Raw genomic sequence first — 20,082 nt, forward strand, 5'->3', positions numbered from 1 at the left:
GGTGGAAATTTGTTTTGTTTTGTTTTTATTCTCCTTTTATCAATAAAAAAAGAAAAAAAGAACATTATATTATACATTTTGTGAGTGTGTGTAGTAGTGTGTGTGTATGTGTTTCTGTGTATCTGTGTTTGTGTATTTGCACCCTCAAATGTGCATGTGTGTGTATGTGTGCATTCATTGTTTTGGCATCAGGGTACTTCTGCCATCTTAGAATGTTTTGAACGATCTTTTTTGTCTCTGGTGATGCAGCTTGAGGATCATTGATCTCCATTGTTTTTAAAGACAGCAGGTATGTTCCTTTATGCAATCTTTGGTCCTGGGCTGTCCTTATACTAAGAGACTTATTCTCTTTCAATCTTGTGCTCATATCGATCTTAGCACATTTCATGAGCTCCTCAATTCATCATCATACCCAGGTGCAGCAGTGGGAAGGCAGCTGGTGGTGCATATTCGGTAACGTCTTATATCTCTGTTTGTGTCTGGTCCATGAATTTAGCAATCTCTTTCTTTGAGGATTGTCAACACTTTGGAGTACAAGGTTTTGTCGTAGCTCCTAGAGTTCCCATGGATCTTACTCATCTCTTTCCTGTCCCACATTTCAACAATATGTGTCTTCCTTTGGGGGTTCATGTCAAGGGTTTTCAGATTTGTTCATCCTTTCAAAGGACCAGCTCTTTGTTTCAACTGCCAAGTTATCTCTAGCTCTGTTCTTTTTCACACTTTCTCATAACAGTTTTGAGGTTGGAATGTTGTGCTTTGTTTGTTTGTTTTTTGTATCTTTGACCACTAAGATGCATCATTGTGAGACTTTTGATTTCTTGACGTACAAACTGATAGTTATAACTTTGTCTCCTAGTGCTGATTTTGCTTTTTTTTTATTTCTAGCATCTTGTTGCAGAGCCATTCCCCACCAGAAAAGATGGAGGACATAGCAGATAAAGTATTTTCTGTCAATTTCACTGATGACAGTTTGCAAGCATCGCGAAAATCAGCTTCGGAGTACTCCCTTTCAAGTCTTGTAAACGCAACCTGCTCACTGACTCACATCATTGCCGAAGAGAATTTCGACACAATTGTGCCAAATAGATTTTATGAGACCTTAGCCAAAAACGACTTATTGTTTCAGAAACATCATATCTACAGGTGGAAAAGCAAATATCATCCACAGGTCTGCTACTCCAGGAGGCTTTCCCATCGTCTCACCCTCCCTCGATTTCCCCTGAGGCGAAGATGGAGTGAGCTGGCCCTGCCAACTTTCCTGACAGAACCCGAGGTAAAGATAGGCCAGGAGATAAATGAAAAATCTAGCAAGGGCTTCTCTAAGTCCAGCTCCCCTGATTTATACATCAGATCTTAACTCACCTGCGAATTCTGCCCCTCAGGGTGCTGATATGAAGGCAGAAAATGCTGCAAAAAAATCATCTGAGTCAGCTAAGATGGAGTATATCACTTATACTAACACAAATGTAGATGTGGTCGAGTCCGTGGAAGACATCAGCGAACAAAAAGATCTTGAAGGAGATGTTCCTGACATCACACAGAACAACACCACCAGTTCCGACATCACCAGCCTGAACACACGGGATATCCTTTATGCTGCGGCCCCTCCATCCCCTTCCCAGCATGAAAACGACTATGATATAGTCGAAGACGTTATGAGGAGGGCGTTACCACCAAAGTCTCCAGAAGAGCAGCTCCAGAAAGCACCCATAGCTGCCAACAAGCCCACCAGAAGGGGCTGTAAGGGCATGAGAGGGAAAATCAAGAAGCTGTTTGAAAGGATTTCTTGCTGCCTTCCTACCCGAAGCAAGGAATATACAACATCCAGGTAAGGGAAAACAAGGACTGGGAAATGGAGTTCCAAGAAAATGATGTACTTGGACGACAAAATTAGCATTTGTATTTGATATGCTCTTTGCAAGGCACTTTGCCACAGGCAGGCGTCAGCCATCTGTAGGATATGAACGTTAAGGTATCTGGCAACCTAGAAGAAGCTTTCCCACTGATTTCTGCTCATGAAGAGACTGGGGTGGTTGAGACCAAAGCAGACAGCAGAGTGTGTTGGCAGGGTATGGGGTGCAGGGAGACAGGAGGGAGGAGTCTTTGTAAAAGAGACAGCAGTTTAGGGAGGAAGAATCTTATGGAGAGCTCTGGTACCACAGAGCAGATTTTTATTTTTTTCTCTTTTCTTGTTTTTCTTTACTTTCTACATTTACCTCAACTTTTCTCTTTTTATTACCAACTATTTTCTACTATCTATGTATTTACCTTTGCCATTTTGTACACTGGTTTATTTTGAAACCTTAAAGCTGTTGTCAGTACATATTAGCTATAAAATTAAAGCATTCAACAACTCACCAGCTGTGTTACTTCCCACAGCATTTCCCTGGTCTGATCAATTCCCTTATCATTGTAAGACTCTTCACCTGCCACCATGCCACACGTGAGACAAAATATGGCTGGAAATCTTGAGAGACAACACGTTTTCTAATGGCATCACAGTGTCCAGGACAGGCTACCATGCCTATGATTCCCATAATTGGGAGTTTAATAAAAAGAGACTGACTATCATGAGTATAGAAACCAGGAGGTCTGCAGCAGCCAGAGTCACTAGAGAATTTGAGGGTCTAGGTGAAAGCAATATTGACGAAGCCCGTGTGTTCGCTCTCCAGTGAATAACACATCTCTTACTCAGGTCAGCAGAAAGCTCATTGAGTGCATTCTTGGTGTTACTGCTGTTTGCTTTAGAGTCAAAATGTTCTCCCAAAAGTTCTAATGATAGAGGTCTAGCACTATCTCATCATCTCTGAATTTCTGGTTTCTATAGGGGGTGCTATCTGGGGAAGTTGTGAAAGAGCCGGGTAGTAGAACTCAGAAGGAGAAATTGAGTCATTACAGGAAATGGAACTCGGAGCAGCCATGCAAGCATGCTTGAGATTCACATTCCCAGGTCTCCATTCATGCCTTTCCTGTGCATTGTGAGCCAGAGTGTGAGTGTAGGACTTATGGAACTGATGTTGCTTCTTTTCAAGGATTGGGCCACTGTCAGGAAGAAAGAAATGCAGTTTGGGGAGACACAAGGAAAAAAATTCTTTTTGTTCTGAAGAGCATGATTGAGTCATTGCAATGACCTCAATGGACACATTGTTAGGTCTTGCAGACCCTGCCCATTGAAGGCATTGGCCAGTCTGAGTCTTGCCTTGCATTGCAGAGAAGGTGTTGCCTTGTTAGCTTTAGGGAATTTGGACTCAGAATTTGCATCATGTTCACATGGTTATTTTTGATCACTTGGAAACAGACATGTTGATCTGATTAGACCAAAAGAGTTTGTGATTCTTCCCTGAAATGTTGATTTTTATCTATATCTTTTGAATGGTGTTTGAATTAATTTGTTCTTTCAAATTAGTCTTGGTTTAAACCACCTCTAATTTTTTTTATCTTAAATGAGCATGATTCGTTGACATTTTTAAAATATTAGTAGGAGATAATTGCAGAAAGTTAGCTTCACAATGGTGTGCACTGTGAATTTACCCCAGTTTGATTACATCCTCCAAGCTTTGTTGAGCTCCAAATGTCACCTATTTTCTCAATGGCCTTGTTGAATAGCCATGTCCCATCCACCACAAAACAAAACCATGCGATCTCAATTATGGACAACCCACCACAATGCTATGTTCAATGAGGCTTACCATCTTTTAGAGTCCATCCATGTAACGGTAAGAAAAAAATTGAATATCTGGAGTGGAGAGGTCATGACGTCTATCCTAGAGAGTTCTTAGAGAACTTATAGGCACTGTGAAAAAGCCACTGAAGCACTTCTGACCTTCAGTAGTCCAGACCCAAGTCCCTAGTCTAGGTCAACTCAGAGTTTCTGATTCTGTCCTTTTCTGACTATGGTGCTAACCAAAGACTGGGGGAATACATCCTCAAGGTTTGATGTGAAAGGCCTCACACTTCCATATGTGCCTGAATGCTTAGTCTGTAGTATGGAGTGCTGATTGGTTTGGGAAGACAGAAAACCTTAAAGCACTGGAGAGCAGCAAGAAGAATTAGGTGACTGGATGCAACAAGGGCCTGCCAAAGCCATGAACCAGCTGCTTCAGCCTCATCTTCTCCAGGCCAACTTCCCAGTTCCTCCATCTGACATGCCTCCCCTATATTCAGAGGGCATGAGACATGGGAGACCTTATGCCACTTAAGTTGCAATCTGTTAAAGAAATGTGCACTGCCATGGTATAAATGATGCAGTCCCTGTTATTAGACAGAGAAACTACCTTGGGTTACTCCTTGCTGTTACTGGTCCAACCTCGGCAGTTACATAACTTGTCCTTTGTGAGAAATGATAGAATTTGTTCCTAAAGGATATTCAGTGGCCTGGGCTTCATCCTGAAGCTGCAGAGAAAGTCATGTTGGATAGAGAGCATTTGTATCTAGCATTGGTCCTGATACACTTGGGATATCCCAGACTCACAGACCTTGACATTGGGAGTTTTCCTCTCTGTTGCCATGAGTTTTATGTTCTGTGCAATCTCTGAAGTCACCGAGTCACTGCTGGTGTCTGAGACATTGATTTCTGCTTGTGCCCATTTGACTTTTTTTCTAAATTTGGTCCCTTCACTATAATTTTATTTGGCCATGGGGTACTATAATTTCTTTGGGGGCTTATTGTTTTATTTCAAACCTTATCTATGAAAAGTAGAAAATATGCCTTGAGACATATATCCATACAAATAGTGAGCAAAAATCATTTTCATCTGCTGTGTTATATTACAAAAGCCCCTGGCATGTGTTTACTGCACTCCCCTTTTAAGAATCCACAAACACATCCACGGCTCTAGTTAGGCTCAGGATATCTCTGGAGCTTGCACAGTACATCCAATGCTGTGTCCATGTGTATTTCAGAAAACTACAACATTTCATTCTTATGGAAGAGCTTGGGTTCTTCCCAGTATACTTATCTGTTAACTGATGATCCGGTTTTGTGTGGACTAACCCCTAGTGTTCCTTGCTGAAGCCATGAGAACATGAGGTATCGCTTATGTGTTCTTAAACAGTGTTGAACAGGGAATCTTATTTCAGATGATGGACATTAAGAACATTACATTATACATTTTGTGAGTGTGTGTAGTAGTGTGTGTGTATGTGTGTCTGTGTATCGGTGTTTGTGTGTTTGCACCCTCAAATGTGCATGTGTGTGTATGTGTGCATTCATTGTTTTGGCATCAGGGTACTTCTGCCATCTTAGAATGTTTTGAACGATCTTTTTTGTCTCTGGTGATGCAGCTTGAGGATCATTGATCTCCATTGTTTTTAAAGACAGCAGGTATGTTCCTTTATGCAATCTTTGGTCCTGGGCTGTCCTTATACTAAGAGACTTATTCTCTTTCAATCTTGTGCTCATATCGATCTTAGCACATTTCATGAGCTCCTCAATTCATCATCATACCCAGGTGCAGCAGTGGGAAGGCAGCTGGTGGTGCATATTCGGTAACGTCTTATATCTCTGTTTGTGTCTGGTCCATGAATTTAGCAATCTCTTTCTTTGAGGATTGTCAACACTTTGGAGTACAAGGTTTTGTCGTAGCTCCTAGAGTTCCCATGGATCTTACTCATCTCTTTCCTGTCTCACATTTCAACAATATGTGTCTTCCTTTGGGGGTTCATGTCAAGGGTTTTCAGATTTGTTCATCCTTTCAAAGGACCAGCTCTTTGTTTCAACTGCCAAGTTATCTCTAGCTCTGTTCTTTGTTACACTTTCTCATAACAGTTTTGAGGTTGGAATGTTGTGCTTTGTTTGTTTGTTTTTTGTATCTTTGACCACTAAGATGCATCATTGTGAGACTTTTGATTTCTTGACGTACAAACTGATAGTTATAACTTTGTCTCCTAGTGCTGATTTTGCTTTTTTTTTTTTTTTATTTCTAGCATCTTGTTGCAGAGCCATTCCCCACCAGAAAAGATGGAGGACATAGCAGATAAAGTATTTTCTGTCAATTTCACTGATGACAGTTTGCAAGCATCGCGAAAATCAGCTTCGGAGTACTCCCTTTCAAGTCTTGTAAACGCAACCTGCTCACTGACTCACATCATTGCCGAAGAGAATTTCGACACAATTGTGCCAAATAGATTTTATGAGACCTTAGCCAAAAACGACTTATTGTTTCAGAAACATCATATCTACAGGTGGAAAAGCAAATATCATCCACAGGTCTGCTACTCCAGGAGGCTTTCCCATCGTCTCACCCTCCCTCGATTTCCCCTGAGGCGAAGATGGAGTGAGCTGGCCCTGCCAACTTTCCTGACAGAACCCGAGGTAAAGATAGGCCAGGAGATAAATGAAAAAACTAGCAAGGGCTTCTCTAAGTCCAGCTCCCCTGATTTATACATCAGATCTTAACTCACCTGCGAATTCTGCCCCTCAGGGTGCTGATATGAAGGCATTAGAGACACCCAAGACAGCAGAAAATGCTGCAAACTTAACATCTGAGGGGACTTCTGAGAAGGCTAAGGTGAAGGCCAACAGAAACCTTTTTCAAAGGTTTTTCTGCTGCCTCTGCATGCCAAGGACAAAAGATCCAACATCCAGGTGAGTAACAACAAAGGAGGTAAATTCAGTTTTAAGGAAATGGAGTCGGTGAGGCCAGTTAATCACGTATGATTTGAGCTGATTTTTTTGAAGGCACTTTGCCATGGGCAGGCTTCAGCCATTTACAGGACCCAAACATTAAGGTGTCTGGAACCCCAAAAGGAGCTTTCACACTGAATCCTATTCATGAAGAGTCTAGCATAGTTGTGACAGAAGCAGTCAGCAGAGGTTGCTGGCAGGGCTTGCGGATGCAGGGAAACTGGAGGGAAAAAAAGACTTTCAAAGGGATAACAGTTTAGGAAGGGAAGAAGAAGTCTGTAGAGAACTCTGGTTCCTCAGATCAGCTTTTTGCTAAGTCTTTCTATGTCAATGTCACTAAAACAGTCCTTTGTTTCTCTCTTTTCAAGGGCTGATGATGCGGCCCTGACCCGGGGTTCCTAAACCCCGGATCTGTGTTCGGCCTGGTTGGGGCATAACAGCTTCTGGAGCAAGCCAGGCCAGAACATGAAAGGAGGTGTGCCCCAAACCTCTACCTGATAGACAGCTCCCGCCACCAGGGCATGAGCTCTGTACTTCTCCTCTTGTATTGGGTGCAAGGGTGAACTTCATTTGTCCACAGAAGAAGTAGCTGGACAAAGAATCCTGTCACATCATCCTGGGCGACGACAAGGCATCCATCTCGCTCCGAGTCCACATGAGAAAAGTTAAGTGTCCCAGATGACTCTGAGTCCCCATCTCCTTCTCCCCTCACTTCCATCAACAGAATCAATGAGCACATGTAAAGAAGTGCTTTCACGCTTTCCTCTTAGGTGGTAAGGAGGCACAGGAAGAGGAGGGGGAAGGAGGAGTGGGGCAAGTGGGACATGTCAAGGGATAAAACAGTGGGAGAGGGTAGAAGAAAGGGCTTGCGTGTGGATGGAGAGGAGGTGATTTATCCAGAGGAAATTCCATTACGAGAGCAGAAAAGTAAGGGATGAATGTGTGGGTGGTGACAGGGTCCACAACCAAGAAGGAGAGGAGCAAAATTCCCCTGAAGAGGAGGTTAGGAGCAAATGGTGCATGGGTACCCCGAGAAGACGACCCTATCTTCCTCATGGGTTCCAGCTTGCTCCAAGCTGCAGCAGGAGAGTGCTGCCTAAGGAATCTGCTCTCGTCCTAAGGTGCTCAGACAGGGTGTGGCTGCAGAGAAGAGAAGCCACATGTTTTCAGGAGCCTCTTCTTCTTTCTGCTTGACCGAGGCTTGGATTGATCTGGTAACATCTGCTTATGTTCAAGCCTTCATCTTTCATGCCCCAAGGTGCTGTTGTCCCATCCAATGATTATTCAGACAGATGTCCCCATGGGGAATTCCTTGACTTTGAGTAAACAGCAAGATAGGTGTTTGTACTGGAAATGGGTAAACAGTGCTTAAAAGGACTGGGAAACATCACTGCCCAGAAAAAGTCAACAAACTTGGAACATCTTTGAGCCCAGGGCCATCATCAGGCTTTAGTTTAGAAGGAAACCTGATTGCCAAGGAGCTGCAGATGACGGCCAGTAATATTGTGTGCAGCCTTGTTGAGTGAGCTGCCTGCCGTCTTCTGTCCACCATACATATAAGGAGCATCTTCCTGGGTCACCAGGGGCAAGCCAGCTGACATGCTTTTCAGGGGTCTAATCTTGAGATCAGTCAGGTGTAGTGAATTTGTGTCCAATGTGCATCTCCTTGTGGTAGATGATGAGTTTCTGTATCGTGGCCTTGATCTACACCAACCATCCCAACTGAGCGCTCTCCTCTGCAGAGGCTGATGGTCCTGTCCTGGTCAATAGGAGTATGGTTCTTTGTGACAGCTTATCAATTGTCTGGAATACACTTCATTGGCTACATCATGTAGATGAAATCTTGACCAAGTCCTATATGGTGCCTTGCTCACCCTAGTCATAATGATAGTCAGCATTGGTATGTCAGTCATCATTTTATTCTAATAATTCCTGCCATTATATGTTACTTGATGTTTTTATTATACCCTTGAACATTCTTTGTTTTATTGTTGTGATTATATTGTGCCAAGTATGATTTGTTCAATGATCTAGTCTATTTGGAGTTCTGTATGCTTCTTTTACCTTATTAGAAAGCTCAATCTTTAGGTTAGGGAAGTTTTCTTCTATGATTTTATTGGAAACAGTTCCTGTTTCTTTGACCTTGCTTTCTTCTCCTATTCCCCTTAATCATGGATTTGGCCTTTACATAATATCCCAATTTTTCTGGTGCTTTGTGCTTGAAATTTTATTAAAGTTAACATTGTTATTGACTGGGAAATCCATTTTCTTCTATCTTGTCTTCAATATCTGAGAGTTTTGCTTCCATCTCTTATATTCTGTCAGTAAATGTTATGTCTAGGATTCTTGCTCCAGTCTGTTTCCAATTCTCCCTTGGTTCCGCTTGTCTTCATTGATTCTTTTTTTCACGTGTAGCCTTGACCTGTCTTCTTCATTCAAATCCATTGTTTGTGTTCCAAAGATTTCCATTAACACATTCATTCATGTCCTCCTAAGGTCCTTGACCATTTTCATAATAGCTATTTTGAAGTCCTTGTTCTGTGTGTCAGCTGTTTGCCTTGCTCGGGAACTACTGAAGTCCTACTGATGAACTCTAGTGGAGACACACTGTTGGGGATGTTTTGATTCTGTCCTCATGCTGACATCCAGACATCTGGGCTTAGAAGGATTTCAATTCCAGTAGTTGATATCTGGTCTTGCCTGTCTGTTGGGTAGGTTTTTCCTTCTTAGTTTGTGTTGCTCTCTCAGAATTTTTGGAGGGGTGCAGTGGCTGTGGTAGCTTATAGAGAGTGCTCTAAGTCTCTCCCAGGTATGGCCACTGGTGGTTTCAGGTGGGCAGTGTTTCTAGTACTGGGAGATTGCAGGAAAGAGTAGGATGAGCTAGACTGGCAAGTGTCTCAGCAGATACACAAGGAGGGAGAAAAGTTTGGTCAGCCATCTGGATCTCTAAAGTCCTCAGGGAGTTGGAGAAAGAGGGTGAAATCAAGTCCCTATCCAGCACGTGGTCTGGTACAGGGTTAGGGATGAGACCGAGTGTTTGAAAATGGAGGACAGAAGGAGAGGGAAGATTGCCTATTTGCTTCCATGGTCAGCATGGCCGGAAGGGCTGCAGTGACAGACTGTCTCCAGTGAAGGTGACCAAGACAAAGGATGGGAAGAAGAGAAGGCTGAGAGTGAGGGTTTCTTTACTCTCCCAGGAATGGGGACAGAAAAAAGGAAAGTCCAGAACAGGTGGCCTGCTCTAAGGCTGAGAATAAGACTGGGAACTGGGCTTGGAGGATGGGAAGGAGATTGAAGTTCACCTACCTGATTTCCTGCTCAGCACAGCAAGTGTGTCCAGGGACATAGTGTCTCTGCTGTTGCTGGCTGAGACAAAGTGGTGGGAATTGGGTGCAGTGATGTAGGAGAAGAATGATGGATTTGAAATTTGTACATTGACTAGCGAAACATACAGACAGTGAAATGAGTGCAGGAATCTCATAAATGAGTGTCTGATCATGTATGGGGCAGACTATTGTATAGGCAAAAAGTGGAGACTGTAGTGCAGTAAATTCATTTGATAGTTACTGGAATATGTTCCCTTAATAATGAATGCTGTGAGGAACCCCAAATATATATCTTCATAGTAAATCACACACCAATGAAATAATCTGATGGTATTCTCTGTGGGAGAGTTAAGAATGTATTATTTCCTTTATTTTTGTAAGAGTGTTAAAGATTTCTTCTGGATGTGGCAATCTTTTCGGAAGATCAAAGGATATGATCTAGTAGAATCCAGCTGGATTCTGAGGGCTGTGTGCTGTGGTGACTGATGATCCTGTCAGAGCTCACCCTGTGCTCACTGAGGAGACTCAGCAGTGCTGTCCTCCTGTCCTGTCAGAGCCCAGGGTGAAAGGAGTCAGCCAGAGCTAGTGATTACTGCTAGGACTCCCCAAAACTGAAAGCCTACCTAGCTACTCCTCAGGCTACCATGGAAGCCGAGCTTCAGCAGCAGGGCTCACAAGGGTCTTGGCAGCCTCAGTGGAAACATACACAAAGGAAGACCACTTCTCTGCAGGGCTGGGAAAGGAGGCCTGGGACAACCTAGACTCTCCGAGGAGATCTTTGGTCTTGAACTGCTTCTTTCTCACTGCAGGGCAGGGACAGGCCTAGGAGCTCTGCTGTCACCCCGGCCGTATCTGCGTCTTAAGCACAGATCACTACTACACTTTACCGCAGCATCCCATCTACCATCTGTTCGTCTCTATTACTGCAAGGATTCTTTCCCAGTCTATTCTGCCCTCTGCTTCTAGGCTAACATTGCCTATACCTTGATCATGGAAATCAGTTCCATTGTCCCTAGGGTACAATGAGGCAAAAAAGTCAGATATCTATTCCTCATATCTCCTTGGATACCCTTATGAGTCAATAATAACCAATCCTGTAAGAAATATTAAATGATCATTTTTTCTTGTCAAATACTATAAAACAAATGCTGTTTTTCCTTCAACCCTGAACACTCCTGAGCCTTTTAGACTTTCTTCCTCCATTCCCAATGTCCCATTCTAAATGCCCACTTCTCTGCAAGTGTTAGACACGTTCTTCCAGACAGATGGAACCAATTTCCTTTCCTTTTTTTACATCCAGTGACCTCCTCTTCTCTCTGTCTTCTTCACTGTTCATAATTCTTTTCCAAACTAGCTAACTGTGCACACACTGTGAAGCTGGACCTCAGATCATCCAAAAGACCACTTTCTTTCCTTTGGTCATGGATAATAGTGTTGACAGGGATAAAAAGTACAGCTAACTCTCCAGGTATGCTTGCTCTGCCACTTCCGTGAGCATCTACTCTCCTGATTAGAAGTTGCATTGTTAAGATGCTTTAGTGGGAGTGGTGGTCTCTTTCTTTGTGCTCTTAAGACCACTTCTAACAGACTCCAGCTCTTTCTATGAATCTAACTATGCATCAGGTAATATAGGCACCACGCATACCTTTGAGCTGTGGCCTGATGGCGGACCTGGATATTACATTCAAGTCTGGCACAGGTGAGTTTCTCAAGATGACAGAGACAGGAGAAGCAGTGCAGGATACTCAACCTCCTGGGCCTCGATCCCTCTCCACATCTGCAACAGTATTTGTCTACACTGCTGCCTTTGTACACAGCTTCTGCTTACAGTATCTTTTATTCGTTCACATTCAATGATTCTAAATGATCATAAAATGCAAATAAAACAGACATCAAGGTTATGAATGGTTTACTAATCCAAGTACTTCCCATTGAACCTATTGTTTAAAGGGAATCCCATGGAGTTGGCATTGTTCTCTTAAATATAGAAATATCCGCCTGTGCTTGGTGCATTTTACTAACAGAAAATGATTCTGGAAAGCTCTATGCCTGAATACACTCCTGTTTCCACATTATCATGTCTCATGTAGTTAATATATAACTAACCCCTAAGCGGGCCCTCGAACCTGCTTCATTTCCTAAGTCACGGTCTATGACCCATCTTGTACCCTGCACCATCTCCTCTTTTTGCAATTCCTGCTTACTGCATCACTGCTGCAGCGCCAAGATTGTCCCATTTCAGCCTTTCCCTGGCTCTCAGCTGTTGGACTGTATCAGCCTTGGGCAAATGCATTCTTCAAGGCCCCTTCTGCTCAAGTTCAGCCCATAACATCTATCAGAGTAGGGTGTCTAATGTCAGAAGAAACAACAGGCAGCATTTGGGTAAAGTATCTCTTGAACACATTAACACGTTTGCCTGAAAGCCACACATGACATCTTGGCATATTGCCTGGTTCTGCCCTCTGCCTGCCAGCTGCAGACGCTGTGTTGGTATTTGATCTGCATTCTAGGCCATGCTGTGTCATCTCCTGTGATGTTTATCAAGGGCTGCTTCACTGTGTGAACCCCCTTTCACACACAGCATCCTGAACAAGTGCCTCCTCTTCTAAAACAAAGACAGATCTAATCATCCTTGATCCATTAAAGGCAACAGATTGTTCATATTGTCAGACTCATTGTCTCTGTTCAGGGTTTGTCATCCTCAGCTCCTGGGTGGGTCCCAAGCTCTCCTGTGTTGACTGCCCGTGTGCTGTCCCTGGCCACATTCATCAGGAAATGCATCAGCTATGGCTCCACTAGGACACATCACCATGCTCCCTGTAGTTTTCCTTTCATGCGTCTGAAATGTAAGTCTGAAACCCACAGCAGCACTGATACAGTGAACAACTGTGGAAGTGATGGCTGCTCTGGGACTTACAGGAGTGTGCTGAGTCTCTCTGGAGTTTCTGCAGGACAGGTGCCCATGTGCGGTAACCCTAACGTACATGGGGGCTATGGCTGACTGAGTCCTCCAATTTGTGAGGAATCAGCAGCTGCTCGCTCTCCTGTGGATCTGGAAAAGGTCTTTGCACACAGGCTTGAGTGTTTTACCATATACTTTATATTCCACGGGAGAAAGTAATTCACTTCACCTTGCTTGCTCTTTCAGGAGCCCACACTGAACCAACCACTAGGAGGAGTTAGTGAGAACTCATTTGCTTGACTAGCACCTCTTCTTCTATGGGGTCCAGATGATGAGATAATGAGACAGCCCAGACAGAAGACCCTGGTCTGAGAAGAAGGTGTGTTGTGCCTGCCATGGCTTGGACTCCCCTCATCTTCATTTTTCCATCTCAATGTACAGGTACGGACAGGCCCAAGAGTCCTGGGGAGAACTTCTAAACTTAGTCAGCCCTTCTGGTTCAGATCCCCAAAATGCTGTACCTCAACTCTGCTGTTCACTGTGGTTTCTGCTTTCGCAGGTTCCTTTTCTCGGGCTATATTGACAGAAACACCGTCCTCCTCTATGCCTCTTGGATCAACAGCCAGACTCACCTGCGCCCTGAGGAGTGACATCGGCATTGGCGATAACAACATTTACTGGTACCAGCAGATGAAGGGGAGCCCTCCCAGGGTTTTCCTGTGCTACTGCAAAGACTCAAACAAGTCACTGGGGCCTAGAATCCCCATTACATTCTCTGGATCCAGAGAAGCCTCAAAAAATGTTGCAAATTTGCACATCTCTGAACTATATAGATGTAGGATGAAACTCAGCACTGCTGTGTTATCTGGGAAAGTAGTGTTTCCCACAGTGATACAGGCAGATGGGGAAGTAGCCATCAATAGTAGCTTCTGCTAAGAAAACAAATCAGTTCTGTTAGAGTGCATGTAGTGGCCACAGGGAAGGGAGCAAGGAGGCTCCGCCAACATCGCCTGCCACAGCACCAGTTCTGAACATTGCAGAGGCCCATGGTATTGGTTTTGATCACCCAGAAAGATGCCCCCACCACATGGAGGGCAAACTGTGTACAAGTATTTGAAGGGCAACTACCACAAGGCACACGAGATGTACTGAATGCTCTTCTTCAGATACATGTCTAGAAACAAACATTCAGAATCCTGAGATCTCAGGTACTCAAGAGTATTTCTCTTCTTCGGTCATGGCCAGCAGAGCAGTCCAGGCTGACCTGACCCTGCCGATACTCGAATCCCTGGGGAAGGTAACGGTATATATAGCTGATGAACTATAAGAGAACTGTAGAGCCAGCTACAGTGTTCAGTTTGACGGATCTAAATTCGCAAGAGCAAGTAGTGTTGGTGGCCAGAACTGAAGTGGTCCAGTGGAGGATCTGGGAAACTGGGCCATCTCAGCTTCCACCAGCCCCTCATGCTGTGGGTCTGCAATACTACTGTAAGTCTCAGTATTACTTCCTGCCCCCCACTGAGGGCAAGGGCTGTACCAACATGACGGACAGGTACTCCACTACACAAGGCTTCTGAAGCAGGTGGGTGAGTTCGTGGCCCAGGCTGTGTACAACTGTTTCTCTGTTTGAAAAACAAGAAAGGTACCCAGGTTTCTGTGATTCTGAAGTTTTGTATTCTGTTTCTCTTTTCTTCTTATTTTATTTATTCTTATTATTTATTTCATCATAAAACGTTTATTAGAATGCTCTTTTTAATAAAGATTTATTTCTATCATTTAATGTGTATGGGTGTTTCACAAACATGTTTGTCTGCACAGTATGCATGCAGTGCCTGTGGAAAACAGAAGAGGATGTTGTATCCCTTGGAACTAGAGTTATAGATAGCTAATAGCTTCCATTAGACTTCTGGCAAGTAAACCCAAGTCTTGTTCAAGAGCCACAAGTACTCTTAACCGTGAGCCTTCTCTTTTTTTTTTAACATTTTTTTATTGATAAAAGAAGAATAAAGAAAAAAAAATTTCCACCTCCTCCCAGCCTCCCCTTTCCCTCCCCCTCCTCCCACTCTTCTCCCTCTCCTCCCACTCTTCTCCCCCTCCTCCCCCCCCTCACCCCTTCCCCCAACTCCTCTCCCCCTCTCTCTCCAGACCAAAGAGCAGTCAGGGTTCCCTGCCCTGTGGTAAGTCCTAGGTCCTCCCCCCTCCGTCCATATCTAGGAAGGTGAACATCCAAACTGGCTAGGCTCCCACCAAGCCAGCAGATTGCATAGGATCAAAACTGCGTGCCATTGTCCTTGGCGTCTCATCAGCCCTCATTGTTCGTCATGATCAGAGAGTTCAGTTTTATCCCATGCTTTTTTTGGTAATAGTCCATCTGGCCTTGGTGAGCTCCCAGTAGATCAGCTCCACTGTCTCAGTGGGTGGGTGCACCCCTCGTGGTCCCGACTTCTTTGCTCATGTTCTCCCTCCTCCTGCTCCTCATTGGGACCTTGGGAGCTCAGTCCAGTGCTCCAGTGTGGGTCTCTGTCTCTATCTCCATCCCTCGCCAGATGAAAGTTCTAAGATGATATGCAAGATATTCGTCAGTATTGCGCTAGGATGGGGTCATTTCAGGTTCGCTATCCTCAGCTGCCCAAGGAACTAACTGGGGACCTCAGCTTGGGCACCTGGGAGCCCCTCTAGGGTCAATTCTCCTGCCCACCCTAAAGTGGGTCCCTTAACTAAGGATTGTGGTTCCGTGCTCCCCTATCCAACCTTCCTTTATCCCGATCCTCCTATTTCCCCAAGTCCCCCCTCCTTCCCTTCTACCTTTTCTCTCCCCATCTCCCCTTACCCCCTTCCCACCCCACCCCCAAGATCCCACTTTTCTCCCCGGCAATTTTGTCTACTTCCCTTATCCAAGAGGATCTTCAGAATCACAGAAACCTATTTTTCACAAAAAAAATCTAAAAATACACAATAGAGGAAAATATAGCATTATCAACAAATGGTGTTACCAAAACTTAATAGATATGTGTAGAAGAATGGATGTCCTATCTCTCACTGTGTACAAAGTTCAACTCCACATGAATCAGATACCTCAATACAAAATCAAAAACTGAAATTCCTAGAAGAAAGGCAGAAAGCCTACTCCAACATGTAGGATTAGTAAGGTATTTCTGAGTATGACCCCACTCACTTAGGAACTGTGGTGGTTTGAAGGAGAATGAGTCCCTCAGGCTCACATGTTTGAATATTTTGTCCTCCATTTGTGGAAATGCTTGGGAAGGTTGAGGATGTCTTCTTTTTGGAGAAAGTGTGCCACTGGGCAGTGGGCTTTGAGGTTTTAAAAGACTCATGCCATTCCTGGTGTGTGCCCCTCTCTGTCTCCTGTTTACAGATCAAGATGTGAAGTTTTAGCTATTGCTGCCACTAGGACTCCACCCCCTCTGAAACCATAATCCAAATTAAATATTTTCTTTTATAAAAAAAAAAGAAAGAAAGGTACCCAGGGGGTCTTTACAAGGTGCGCACAGAAGGTCCTGTCCATCAAGGGGACCTTCTTTCAATCCTTGCTCAACTTCATCTGGTTTCTGCTGCTGGCTGTGGACAAGCTGACTGTGTTCACAGTGAGCACCACCTGCTTCCCTACATGGGGACCCCATGTACAAAGTGTACCTGGACAGGGGAGCTGCCAAAGCAGACCTCCTCCAGAGAGGGCAACCTGGGAACAAGCTGAGCAGCCTCGTGGACTCCTCAGAGCAGGAGGATGGGGACAAGTGCTAGGATGGCAGAAGCCTCATCAGCCTGCACGGAAGCTGCCTGGCCAGCATGGAGATGCCCATGACCACCACCACTGGGACGGATTCAGTGCCAGGATGGCATGAGGCCCCTTACACAGTAGGCTCCTGTTCAGGGGCTGGAGGGGCCTCCTGTGCAGAGTCTGTCCCTATTTATGTATAGAGGTCAAGGGCTGTGTGGTAAGGACCAGGAACAAAGCCCAGCTTCTGCTGCCCACCGATGTTCCTCATATCTCCCACAATAAAGCACAAGTCCTGCTGCAGCATCCTGTGCCGTCCTTGTCTCTGGTTCCTTGTGGAGGGCTCTAGTGGGACAGGCAGCTGGTATCAGTAACCTGTATCCCTTCTTGCGTGTTCACTGTTGCCATGGCACACCAGAGGAGTGGTCCTCACTACTGGGGGCCATGCAGGATCCTGAATCCTGCAGATGAGAGCGCTTTTTTGTTTGATTTCTGTTTGGACACAGAGTTGTTTTCTAATCATGATGAGCTTCTCAGGGACAGAATATGTTCTCCTAGGAGGTAGAGATCAGTCATTCAAGCTACAGCCCCGCTGGTCCCCATGAGCCCCACGCTACTGCTCTGCAGATGTTTTAAAGGGTGTAGTAGGTTCTCATATCCTTCATGTTGTCGTATTTATTTTTTTTCTGGGTGAGTGATTTTGCAATCTAATGTTTAGGACTTAACCATTTTAAGAATCCAGGAGTGAGCAACCAACTCTATTACCACAGATAATGCCCATGCTACCAGTCAGATTATAAAGGGAGACTCCATATTTTTCACAATTAAAATAAATAAAATTTCTGGATTACAACACTCTCAGCTGCTAGGGAAGGAAGCAGATGTGCCCTATTCTCTATAAACTGGGATTTAAGGACGGCTTATGTCGTCAGTTGATTAGTTCTCAATTTTTTTCTAAAGGTTTGTTTACGTTTTGGATCTATTGGTTTAATTTCTCTGACCCAGATATATCTAGAATTTTAACCCTTTTATTAGGGTTTCCTGGCTCATAGATTTCAGAACTGTCTAGCCTTGTGATTTTTTTTGTTCTTGTTTCCATTTATTAGTCTAGGAATATACAAAAGTGTGACATGGCACAACAATCTCATGGAAAGAAAACAGAATACACAGGAGGGGGCAGCTCTCTTCCCTGGCCCAATGCCTCAGGAAGGCACACATGTGAGGCGTGGGTACAGGGCCTCCTGTCCTGGACCCAGTGTGCTACACCGAAAACCAGGCCCTTTTTTGAACAGAAGAGAGACCTTTCCTCACACCAGACTTGGGGTGTGGCTCAGGAGAGCTCAGGCGGCTGAAATAACATGCTCCAAGCCACTGCTGAGCTGTGCTGAATCTACGGTGCCAGCCTTCAGAGTAAAACCAGCCAACAGCAGCGAGATAACCCAAGACAGTACCTGTGGGACATCCTTGTCCCTAGCACAGTATATAGGCCAGCATAGGCTCAGATTGGAGAAAAGGGGTAGGGTGAAGAGCAGAGAGGAGACTCCAGATGCTATCTGCCACCTTCCCCAAAGGGGCCAACTCTGTTCCCTGCATCCTCCCCTTGGCAAGAAGAACCAGACCTTCAGTCACATGTAGGGTGGTGGGAATGGAGATGTTTGCTAAACACGGCCTCTGCCTCTTGAGAATCCCTGGAGAAAAGAGGATTATCTAAGTGGCCAAGTCATAAGGATTGTCCTTCCCTAGTTCAGCAGGGCCAGCTGTCTGTTGTTTGGGGAACCCTAGCGGGGGCTGGATAAGAAACCATCAAGGCCCAGAAATGTCAGCCACCACCTTGTGCAGGACATACTAGATGTGAGAACTTAAAATACTGACTCGCCCCTTCTTACAAAAGATCTAACATGGCAATGGTTTAACAAATTATAATTTCTTTTAAATAACCCAAGACACCCATGACGCTTCCAAATTTACAGAGCAAGATGCACTTGAGAACTTGGTAGAAAAGGATTCGCAGTCGCTCCTTCCAGGAGCTGGACCCCACAGGCTGGGTCAGTTCACCTCCAGCACCTCCGTCTCCGGAAGGCAGAATTTGGTCTTGTGATTGTCAAAGAGCTTCACCAGGGCCTCCATGTACATGGCGTGGTACATGTCGATGTCCTTCTGGGTCGGGTACTCCAGCTTGGGGATGGTGATGGGCTCACCCACAACAGTAGTGATAGGCTTGGAGTAGGGCACCAGCCCCCAGGTGTCAGAGGAGAAGAGGCCTCGGCCATGGAAGATGCACGGGGCAAAACCAATATACTTCTGGAACTTCTTCTGGACCCAGCGGCCCCAGAAGCCTTCCTCAAAGATCACCTGCTTGTACACCTCATTCTCTCCAAAGGAATAGGTGGGAACCAGATCAGCTCCATGGCGCAGGGCCAGCTTTACAAAGCCCTTGCAGTTCCACAGAGTGACTGCGTTCTTACCAGGCATGGAACTCAGGGACTCGGCTGCACCTCCCACCACGATGATGATAGCATTGCCACTCCCGTTCTTTGAAAGCAAGTAGTCTATGGTGTCTCGGTTGACAGGGCAGATGCCTCCAGACATCAAGTACTCCCGAAGGACAGGCATCCGGAAGTTGCCAGCCAACTTGGCCAAGTAGGGCCTTATGCCGGGAAACTGTTTGCTAACTTCGGTCGCCTCCATGCTGAAGTTGCAGAAGGCACCCAGGCCCATGATGCCATGGGGATGGTACCCAAAGATATAGTTCCTGGTGGTCAGCAGGTTTTGCGTCTTCACCAGCTGGATGGGAAAGTAGTCTCGGAAATAGCGCCACACGGCCCAGTTCCGCACCCACTGCGGTCTCCTGCCACCATTCTTGGGCGTGCCAGCCAGGTGAAATAGAGCACAGCTAACGGCCAGCAGTCGGTGCAGAAGGTGCACATGAGAATAACACTGCAAGCCACTCCTAGCACCAGGAAGGACAGGACCCACTATAGGACTGAGATGACCTGGAGCTGCTTTTCCACCTTGGACCTGTTGAGCCAGGAGACAGAAAAGATGCCTTGGAGGGCCGCGAGGATGCTGGAGCCAGTGCCCCATCGCCCAGACCCCTTGCATGACAGGGCAGATCCTCCATTCTTGTTCTCGCTATGGGCAGCTTCGGCTGGACGCTCACCCCGCAGGACTCCAGAGTAGGCGGTGATGAGGGTCTTCATGCCGAAGTCGGTGCACGTCACGGCCCTGCAGAAAGCTGCCTCCCGCCGCGCCCCTGGCCCATGCCCCGGCCACCAGGGCCGGAGCTTGGGGAGCTGGGGAGCAGCGCCCAGGCCTAGGCAGTCAGCTGCTGCCACTCCAGTTAAGCCTAGAAGCCAGCGAAGCGCGGCCACGGCCTAGCCTTGTGATTTTTTTAAAAAAAAATTATTTCTTGAGATTATACTTACATCACTTTCCCTTACCCTTAATTCATCCTCCCATGTACCCTGCCTTGTTCTCTTTCAAACCATGGCCT

At 45.4% G+C, this 20,082-nt stretch overlaps 2 pseudogenes; one reads left to right on the top strand and one right to left on the bottom strand.

The window, feature by feature from the left end:
* Nucleotides 1-14,023: 14,023 nt before the first annotated feature.
* Nucleotides 14,024-16,249, top strand: LOC142846154 (Golgi to ER traffic protein 4 homolog pseudogene; annotated as a pseudogene).
* Nucleotides 16,250-17,932: 1,683 nt separating this feature from the next.
* LOC142848707 (diacylglycerol O-acyltransferase 2 pseudogene) lies at nt 17,933-19,789 on the bottom strand (annotated as a pseudogene).
* Nucleotides 19,790-20,082: the final 293 nt, after the last annotated feature.

This window comes from Microtus pennsylvanicus, chromosome 1 (assembly GCF_037038515.1).
Source record: "Microtus pennsylvanicus isolate mMicPen1 chromosome 1, mMicPen1.hap1, whole genome shotgun sequence".
Lineage (NCBI taxonomy): Eukaryota > Metazoa > Chordata > Mammalia > Rodentia > Cricetidae > Microtus > Microtus pennsylvanicus.